Source organism: Astatotilapia calliptera, chromosome 9 (genome assembly GCF_900246225.1).
Source record: "Astatotilapia calliptera chromosome 9, fAstCal1.2, whole genome shotgun sequence".
Taxonomy (NCBI): domain Eukaryota; kingdom Metazoa; phylum Chordata; class Actinopteri; order Cichliformes; family Cichlidae; genus Astatotilapia; species Astatotilapia calliptera.
The window spans coordinates 33,515,555-33,526,317 of record NC_039310.1 but is presented as its reverse complement, the minus strand read 5'-3'; the positions used below and the strand labels follow the sequence as shown (position 1 = coordinate 33,526,317).

The window sequence follows — 10,763 nt, the reverse complement described above, 5'->3', positions numbered from 1 at the left end:
GAGAGCTGCTTTTTCATGAAACTGGAGTAAAGTAGTGAACTTAGAGGAGAGAAACAAACTAAAGTATCGATCATAAACCACTACCAACGTCCTGATCGATATCTGCATCGATCTGCCCACCCTTGTCTCCTGGATCGTAGCTGAGATCAGCGTGAACCACGTGGGTCTCTGCTCCCTGATCTGTTTCCTGTGTTTGGAAAGAGTTGCAGCTTCATCGCGGAGTTGCTCTCGGTTTGTGGGCTCATCTAAAGGTAAGCACCGAGCTAACTTTACTGTGAGTTCAGTTCATGTTGAGTTTAGCTCCTGAACAGTGGCGGTCGTAGCCTGTTTGGCGCCCTGGGCGAACACTCCCTCTGCCCCCCCCCCCACGCACAAAACATATTAAGGATTGTACATTAACATAAAACTGTTGTACACACACATATGAAGAGAGAGAGAGTATACATTGTATGCAAACTGCTACCAAACAGCCATCATAATTCGTCATACAATGAGAACAGGACAAATCAACAACTGACACTGACTAATTAATATTAAAATCTGTAACATAATGTATTGTTTTGCAGTTTAGTCTGTTGCTGTTGCTATTTTTTACCATTTCTTCTTGGAGCAACTGTAACCCACATTATTTCCTTAGGGATTAATAAAGTATTCTGACTCTGATTGTTTCAGGATGAGCTGCCATTATCCAATCACACGTCTGCTTACCTGCATCGTTTGCTCGTTTCTCCTCCTCCTCTTTTCTCTTTTTTCTAAACTGAGCACCTGATGGCTTTGAACTTTTCTTGTCCATCTTACATTGGTTTTAATTTTGCACTCCAGTATGAACACCCATCCCTCAACCCGAGGATCACCACAACATAACACAACAGACCTACACCTTAGTTCACAGATTCACTTAGTCTAGGGTGCATTTCTGAGATTTCACACAACCCAGGATTCAAATCATGAATCCATAATGGACTTGGATTTACATCATTATGAATGAAATGTGCTCTATCTGGAAGCAGCAGGACCCCCTCCCCTTTCGATGGGTTGTGTGTGAGACTTTAAATAGGAAGAAAACATATAATTTTCACAGTGAATGGGAGGAAGAGTTCTTTTTTACCACTGTGAAAGATTCATGCGTGTGTCTCATTTGCGGGGCAACGGCAAAGCGGCACAACGTGGAGAGACATTTCCGAACGTGTCACACAAGCTACCATGCTAACTACCCAAAGGGCAGCACACTGCGAGCGGAAAAGGCCCGCGAATTAAAGGCAGGTTTGAGCAAACAGCAGTCTTTTTTCACGAGACCGGTGAAAAACTCTCAAAAAGCAACCGAAGCCTCATTTAGAGCTACACATTTCATGATTAAGAAAAAGAAGGCATTTTTAGACGGGGAGTATTTCAAAGAAGCAATGATGATAATTGCAAAAACTGTGCTTAAAGACGAGAAATATGGAAACGATGTAATCTCCACTCTCTCTGATGTCCAGCTGGGGGCAACTACAATTGTTAGAAGAGTGTCGGCTATGTCCGGGAACTTGGCCGATCAGTTGGATCAGGATCTGGCAAAGTGCAGTTGGTTTAGCATCCAGTGTGACGAGTCCGTCGACAGCAGCAGTACAGCACAGCTGATGGTCTTTATCCGGATGGTATTTGATGGTTTCTCCACAAAAGAAGAACTTCTGACACTACTGCCGCTAAAGACAACAACGAAGGGAGTTGACATCTATAACGCGGTGAAGGAGTTTTTTGCGAAGAAAAAGGTACCGTTGGAAAAGCTGGTATCAGTGACTACCGACGGGGCTCCTGCTATGATCGGCCGACATACGGGATTCATCGCTCACTGTAAAGGTGACACAGAGTTCCCAAACTTCATGCATTACCACTGCATCATTCACCAGCAGGCGTTATGCGCAAAGGTGATCGGCTTCGAGCACGTCATGACTCCCGTCGTGAAGATCATAAACAGCATCCGCCCCAGAGCTAAACAGCACAGAACATTCAAGGTGCTATTGGAGGAGCTGTCAGCTGAATATGGTGACCTGCTACTACATACGGAAATCCGATGGCTCAGCAGGGGACGGATTTTGCTTCGTTTTTTGTCACTTTTGGGTGAAATCAAGGAGTTCATGCAATCCAAAGGGGAAGACACATCTCTGCTGGAGGACACTGAGTGGACACTTGACCTTGCGTTTTTAACAGACATTACTGGGAAACTGAACCATTTGAACTGTGAGCTGCAAGGCAAAGGTAAGACTGTTGCTGACATGATAAGTGCTTTAAATGGATTTAAAGCCCAGATGAACATTTTCTCTGTGCATTTACAGAGAAAAAAGGTGCTGCACTTCCCCTCTGTGCAGATGGTGCTGAAAGACAATGCTTCTGCATCTGAGACTTTTGACAAAGTTGCAGAAAAGTACACTCAAGTCATAAACCGACTTGGTCAAGAGTTTGAGAACAGGTTTTGTGACCTTGATCAGCTTGAGCCATGTGTCTCATTTGTTTCCAATCCTTTCATGAATGTGGACACAACATGCATTGCTGAGCAACTAAGTTCAATGTTCAGCTTGGATGCTGGACAGGTGGAAATCGAAATTGTAACATTGCAAAATGACGTCCACCTCAAAGCCTATCTGGGTGCACCAAACTTTTGGTGCCTTGTTGACGTGGTGTGTGCACAGCAGCTATGAAGGTTGCCAGCCTGTTTGGTTCAACCTATCTTTGTGAATCAGCCTTTTCTGACATGAACTTCATCAAGAACAAACACAGAACACGCCTCTCTGATGCACATCTGCAAGACTCACTCAGAGTTGCAGTGTCAAGTTATACCCCAGATTACAACACACTGGTGAACAGCATGCAATGCCAGGTTTCCCACTAACAGACAAAGAAAGCCATATTAGATGTTCTCAGTGGCAACATTACAGTGTCATGTCAAAGTTGAATTTAATTATTGAAAAACAAATGTGTTTGTTAAGTGTAACATGTGACAATTTGCTTTAAAATGCTGCCAATTTGGTGAAAAGTTCTGTAAAATTTGAAAGTTGATTTTTTTTGTATGTTACATCATCAAACTGTAAATTATACATTTTAAATTGTTATTGATCCTTTACCCCGAGTCCTAAAGTGTACATTTATTTTCTTACTCTTCTTATATTTTTTGTTTGTTTACTTGCATTGTTGTAACTGGAGCCTCGTCGTCTCGTCTCTCTGGACTGTAAGTAGCGGAGATGACAATAAAGTTTACTTTGACTTCAGCAGCGAGCAGGAGCACCGAGGAAAAACATGGGTGCAAATTATAAGTCTGTATCATGGTGTCTGGTGTTTTCGTGTTTGTTGGTTTGTTTTTATTTTGTTTTATTTTGCGAGTTGGTTATTAGATGCTGCTCCAGCCGCCGCCCCGCCCTCTCCTCTCTGTGCCGCAAGCAGCAGGCGCACCTCGCAAACGAAGGGCGCCCTTACTCCCAGCAAATGGGCGATAGAAAACCGATCGGTGCCTATGCCATTCCCAATATGCGCTGGCTGGGGAGCATGAGTATGAGCATTTTTTTTTTTTTTTTTTGCCGAAGCCCGTGATGCCGCCCCCCCCACCACGGTGCCTACAGCCTCATTTATATTTGAAGTGACCCGAGCAATCAGTAGTTTTCTGATGAGGCAGCAGCTCTCCAGGGCAGAGACAATGTTCTTATTTTTCTCCTCCTTCTCCCTGAGGGTCTTCCACTTTAAGCTGGGTCCTTTTTATTCCAGTCTCTCTGTAAATAGTTATGTTGTTTATATTTATGTTTAATGTTTTTCTGTTTGAGAATTTTAATACTATTTGAAATAAATTTTTGTAATGACTAATGTCTCAGTTCTACTACACAGCAGATATTGGCACAGAACTTGACACATGTAGAATTTATTTCATATTATACTAATGAAAATACTAATACTAATGTATAGCAACATAGTGATGACCAACATAGTGATGACCAATTATTTAAGAGAATAAAGAGAGGTTAGTTCCAGGAGCTGCCCCGTCGTCCAGGGGCAGCACCTGGAGCAAATGGTGAAACTCACCAAACTGCTCACGCCTCTGGAGGACCTGATGGACCCAGGTACGGTGAGGACGTCCTTTAAGCCGCTGCTCTGTTCTCCACAGTAAATAGAAAAGGGAGACTCTCTCTTCAAACGCTAGCTCGACAGCTGCCATCTTGCAAACATACCGTCTGGCACAACTTCCTCCCACATTTCCACTTCAATAATTCACGTTGGACACGCGTCGAGGTGCGAATTTGCATGCGTCAAGCTAGGGGCGTCTGGCGCGTTTTGGTCGTGTCTACTGCATTCGGTGTGAACACACCATAAAATCTGGGACTCTCCACCATTTGAACCTAGAACTGAAGAAGCTTCTCAGACGAGAGGTGAAACGTCTTCAAGCAACTTAATGAAGTGGTGATCATGTCCAGGCCGTGTTTTATAATCACAGGGGTTGCTGAAGGTGTTGAATGTCTTGGGTGGGGGAGTAACAGGTCATTGTTGGTAGAATCCACAGCAGGAGCTGTTCAGGCTGATGACTAGGTGTGAAATGTTGGTAGAGTGGGGTCTTTAGGTTTGTGCTTGGTTCACTGTCTGAGTGTTTTCCAGACAGAATCAGAGTCATTAGCTGAAAACAGTTTTTGGAGTTTAGCCTCACTAAACCTGAACAAGGAATGAATGAATGCCTTTATTTGTCGGTTGCAGTTGCCTGCAACTGAAATTGCTGGTTTCCAAAAGGGAGTCAGCATGAGAAGAAAACAAGAACTCCATAGCAGATAAAGTAAGCACCGATATTATCATACCATAACACCATAAAACACAGACAAGCAACATGGGGGAGTATGCCGTGTGCACAGCTGCATCTGCAATCTTGCGATCCCGACTCCGGTTGAGCCGCTGTCCACATGGGCGGTATGCATGGGGAGGCGTTGGATTCGAGTAAGGGAGGGTGGTGGTGAGGGCGTATCAGTGTACATGTGTGTGTGCGTTTCGGGATGCGTGTCCTGTGTTCAGCCTGAGAAAGTGGCCTTCCGCCTATTAGGCAAAGATCAACAGTCCGCAGCCTACTGAGGTGGCAATGAAGAATCAGGCAAGAGAGTCAGCTCGTTCTCGTTATCATATCTGAGGGAAGAATTGTTGTTGTTCGCCTCAGCCTTCAAGTGTCCAGCTGGCGCCTTCAGGGTGGGGGGTAGCCGCATGAGAAATCATGGTTATGTTGTTTTCGGACGAACAGACTGCATCAATTTTACAGTTGTTCTTAATGTCCATCACTGGTCTCCAGGTGTATCTCCCGTTTAAGAGCTGTGAGCTCCTCCAAGATCTTTCCCATATTTTGTTCAGTAAGAACAGTCCCAGCACTCACAGCTCTTCCCACACTTTCGATCATAGCGGCTAGCCTTGTGCCGGTTTGAACAGCAGTCACCACTTTCTTCAATTTCCGATAAGCCAGGGCCATGCCAGCTCCGATCAGCAAGAATCCTGTTATCATGGTTCCAAATAGGTAGATGTCTCCAATATCCTCGATAGACAGTCCCGCTAGGCACACAACATGCCACTTCTGCCACCCGTCCATCGTGTATCCAGCAGGGAACGTCCCTTCAGGACACTCGGGCTCTCCCGAACCCAGGCTTCTCGTTGAGAATAGAGTGCCAATTGCGTTAAGGGACCAGTTGATCAAATTCATAGTTCTTCTTTAGGTTTTAGAGAACAAGAGTGAGAATGAGACACTCTCTCAGGGTTTGACTCAGACAAGACCAGACAACGACATAGAAGCAAGCGAGCAGGGAAGATAACCGGGAGGAGAGCGTGAAAGAGGTGTCCGTCTCCTCCGAGAGCCAAAGTGGAAAAAAAGAAACTGTCTCCCCTTTAGCTCTGCTGTGAACCAGAGCTCGTCAGTATTCTAACTCACCCTGGTGTGTGATGCTGTGCAGCTGTCCTCACAGATGCTGATGTTACAGGACGTCACAGCATCTCTATAATAATCCAAATTGTTGTTAACAATCCTGAAAACCTGCCAGTCGGTGCAGTCCAGACACACCTGCAGATTCTCCACAGCCTCATCAGTCCACTGCTTCAGTGTCTTTACAAAAGCTTAAGACAGTTTCAGTTTGTGCCTGTTTGCAGGGATCAAGTGAACCGTGACATGGTCTGAGAATCTTGATGTAGTGTCAGATGATGACCCTCTTACTATCAGCTCACCTTCTGTTTTGTAGAGTATTTTTTTTATCCATTTTGTTTAATAAAATCTATGAGGTTCAAATGAAGCACCAAACTGCAGTTACTCAGTCAGTGGAGGTTTATTACTGCAGTTTCTCACCACTGTTGTTAACTGAAGGCTGACACACTGACTGAAGACATTTAGTTTGAGTGGATTTGAGCTTTCCATCTCAGCTTCTTTTGGTCAAGGATGAAATACATATAAATATATTTTTGTTCCAGCTGATCATCAGGAGGAGACGAGCCATTTAGACTCAGCTCAGCCACTACAGAGGAAACAATGACTTCAACCCAAAAGGTGAGCAAGAATATCACTGTGGACGTTACAACTCTCATTGTAGCACATCATTGTAATGTGATAATATCAGCAGAAGGTGGTGGTAACACACCTACGACGTGTTTGTTGACATCTTTGATTCCACTAATGGAGTTTCAGTTTGTTCCACGACTGCATTTCACTCACTGCCTCTGTTTGTATCTCTGTCACTGCAGGACCAACACGGAGCGAGAAGTCAGCGCTCTCAGGAGGCCGACAAACCTCACAGAAGAAAGGGAGCGAAAACATACAGCTGTGAGGAGTGTGGGAAGGATTTTACTCGGGCCGACAGCTTAAAAACACACCAACTCATCCACAGTCGAGTTAAAGCTTACAGCTGTGAGTTGTGTGGAAAATCTTTTACCCTGGCTGGAAACTTGAAACGACACCAGCTGACCCACAGTGGAGTTAAAGCTTACAGCTGTGAGTTGTGTCGAAAGTTTTTCAACCAGGCTGTACACTTAAAGAGACACCAACTCATCCACAGTGGAATTAAACAGTACAACTGTGACTTGTGTGGAGATTTTTTTACCCACCCTGGAAGCTTGAAAAGACACCAACTCATCCACAGTGTAGTTAAACCGTACACCTGTGACTTGTGTGGAAATGCTTTTACCCAGGCTCAAAGCTTAAAAACACACCAACTCATCCACAGTGGAGTTAAAGCGTACACGTGTGACTTGTGTGGGAAATCTTTTACCCAGGCTCGACACTTAAAAGCACACCAACTCATCCACAGTGGAGTTAAAGCACACAGCTGCAATCAGTGTGGCAAAGCTTTTACTCACAGTAGCCACTTACAGAATCATCTAGTTACCCACTCTGGAATTAATAAGTACAGATGTGACATTTGTGGAAAAACTTTCAGTCGCAATGGGGACCTAAATAGACACATCCGCATTCACACTGGACAGGATGTTTACTGCTGTGATCAGTGTTGGAAACCGTTTACAACAGATGCACAGTTACAAAGCCACATGCTTAGCCACACTGAGGAGAGACCTTATAAATGTGACCTGTGTGAGAAGACTTTTAAATCTCCACGTTACCTGAAAATACACCAACAGATCCACACCAGAAAGAAACTCTACAAGTGCAGTTACTGTGAGGTATGTATTTATATTTATATCTTCTAATTTCAGTGTCACTGTTTGGCTCATTAAATTGTGTTAGCATGTTAGTAATTCTACTGGACTCAATGGCATCTACTGGAATTTGGAAAATGTCAGTAAAGAACATGATGAGTCATCTAACTAACAGCAATTATTACTGTTACTTTGTATCCATATTTGAGGATTTACAGTTGCAATTGTTTTGAAGCATTATTTAAATTAGTCCTAAGAGCAACTGGTGGAAAGTCACCTTAATTCCAGTCACTCTGCAGTAACTGGATCGAATGGAATATGGATCTTGTAAATGGCACTAATTGATCTTCTCGGATGGGAGGTGAAACATCTTTGAGAAACTTTAAAAACTCCAGATGCTTTTCTTTACAAGCTCCTTAGACTACGATAATGTACGCCTGAGAACCTTCACAGACTGGGTATGATTTTACAACTCCTTTAAATTCTGATTCAGTTTGATTTTGACTATTATAATTATTCCATTTAGCATGGATATATATAGTGTAGAGGAACCCTGTAAAATAAATATATTCATTTCCAAATAAAGAACAGATCTTAACACAGTTACTTATGGTACTTTTTAAATTTTATTTCTGAGATTTGTGGTATTTCACAGTATATTTCCTCCATTTTGCACATGGACATCTGGTTTTATTTGTGGTCTCAGTCCCAGCTCACTTAACTCTCACTTCCAAGTTTCAAAAAAAGAAATATATTTAAAAATCTCCTGAAATTTCCTTTCCTAATAATTTCTGTGAATGTGTGAGTAAGGTATGTTGTATAAGGTGCTTTGAGTGCTCAGAGTGGAAAAGTGCTCTATATGAACCAGTCAATTTTACTTGTATTCACTAACTTAACAACAGGAGGGTCATCTAACTAAAACCAATCAGTGTATCCCACCTGACCCCCTCAGAATCAGCTGACTTTTAATAGTCTCCAAGTTTTATTTAAATGTCCTATGTATGTATAAGTATGGTGAGAGTCTGTTTGCAGCCAGGGTAGCAGTGCTTCTTGCTGTTCCTCTGCATCACAGACATTTATTGTAGCCCATTAAGCTGTTATAATGTAAACAGTAAAATATAATTGGATGTTGTCAGAGATGCTCTTTATTTCAGGTGGCGTTCAGGATTAAAATGTTGAAGGACTGACTCACACTGTCTTTGTGTCTTTGTTTAGAAGCAGAGTGACACAGATGGATCCAGTTTTCAACCCTATTGTCAGTGTGGTGGTGGGAAAGCGTTTCGTTGTGACCTTTGTGGAAAAACTTTCAACCAGCAACGAAGCCTAAAAAAGCATCAGCTTAGACACACACAAGACAAAATGATCTACTGTAAAGAATGTGGAAGAGGCTTCCCCACTCAATCTGATTTTAAACAACATGAACTGTTCCACGGTGGGGTTTAAAAGCACGCCTGTAACCAGTGCTTACCAGCTTAAAAGACATAAACGAGTCCACACAGGAGAGAAACCATACAAGTGTAGACACTGTAACAAAAGGTTCTCACAATCGAGCAGTCGTAACCTTCATGAACGTACACATGTTGAAGGGAACTTCAGCTGTGACCAGTGTGACAAGAGCTTCAAGAATCTCAGTTCATACTCCGAACACAAACGATCCCATTCTCATTATACATTATCTGCTCTGTGCAAACAGAGTAAGCGTGATCATTAAATCATTCCTATTACTGAATCACAATGACTCTGCAGAGACAGAAAGATCCTCTTCTGGGGCCCGTTCTTCGTACCTCGCTAAGTAAGTTAGCTGGATTTGATTGTTGACCATTTCGCGTGATCTTGGATCGTTCGGTTCTCCGAAGCTCATCCGGGACTTGCTGTCATAGCAACAGATCCGTAAGCGTAAACCTGCTCGGGAGCAGGTTTACTTTATGTAAACAGGATTAGATCGCGGCCACTCAGGTATGTCCGCTTCATGTATACGAAAGCAACAGCGATATTTTACCACTGTTTCACCATAAATAAATATCATCAATGTAACTAAAGACAATGCAGTACTTGATCCTTTTATTGATTTCATACAGATACATACAGGTCATTTTCTAAAAAAGGGAAATGTACTATTAATCATTCTATTTCATGTATGTGATTATTACAGATGTAATTCATATTTCAGAGTAGTAATTGTAAATTACTTCGTGTAATCAAGATGAGAGACCACGGCTATAAAAGCGAAGGTGGATTTGGGAAGCCTGTCGCAGCCATATCCTGTCCGTATACGCGAGCCACCCATTGTGGAAGGTGCAAGATTGATAAGGAGAGTCCTCAGAATTCAGCGTTTATTGCGGGATAGACAGGATCCTTTAGCTCAGCGCGACAGTGTGCTCATAGAGAGATATCGAGTTTCCCGTGAGGGTATTATTCACTTAACCAACTTGTTGACGAGGGGGTGCAGGACCACCACCTGTCTTTTGTTGCTCTGCCCTTTTCTTGGTTGCTGTTATGAACAAACAAACAGATTATTTCAGGGTCTCTTTCCAAGAGACGAAAAGCAATATAAGTGATAAATATTACCATTCTATAGAATATTCTTATATTTCACTTTTACTTGTTCCCATGTTCTAGTGGGTCCTGTCGTGGCTCTAATGTGAAAGAGGATATAATGTAATATAATATAATAAATGTACCCTACCACCTACTGGTGTTGGCCAGAGGGGCCGATGGTGCAATATGGCAGCCTGGCTTCTGTCAGTCTGCCCCAGGGCAGCTGTGGCTACAACCGTAGCTGCCTCCACCAGTGTGTGAATGTGAGAGTGAATGAATAGTGGCATTGTAAAGCGCTTTGGGTGCCTTGAAAAGTGCTATATAAATCCAATCCATTATTATTATTATTATTATTATTAATATTATTAAATTACTTACGAGTTTAATTTGTCAGCAACTTTCTGCCAGCCCTCTCTCCTTGCTTTTGCAGCCTTTGCAGTGTTCCCTTGCGTTCTAATTAAACTCTGAAACTCCTGAAATCCCTCAATCAAGAGTTCTTGCTCTGCTGCCGAAAAATACCGAGCGCTCTCCTTCGACATTTTCGCCGACCAATCAAAGGGTTGCCGATCAATGTTTCTACTATCGATGCGTAGCCCCTGTTA

General features: G+C 42.9%; 1 long non-coding RNA gene and 1 pseudogene across 1 annotated transcript; both read left to right on the top strand.

Moving 5' to 3' along the window:
* The first annotated feature begins 219 nt into the window (after positions 1-219).
* Positions 220-6,725, top strand: LOC113029672 (uncharacterized). Its single transcript, XR_003273458.1, has 3 exons — positions 220-251; positions 6,445-6,520; positions 6,715-6,725. It is a non-coding gene; the product is annotated as an uncharacterized LOC113029672 (long non-coding RNA).
* LOC113028851 (zinc finger protein 239-like) lies at positions 6,721-9,334 on the top strand (annotated as a pseudogene).
* The last annotated feature ends 1,429 nt before the right edge of the window (positions 9,335-10,763 follow it).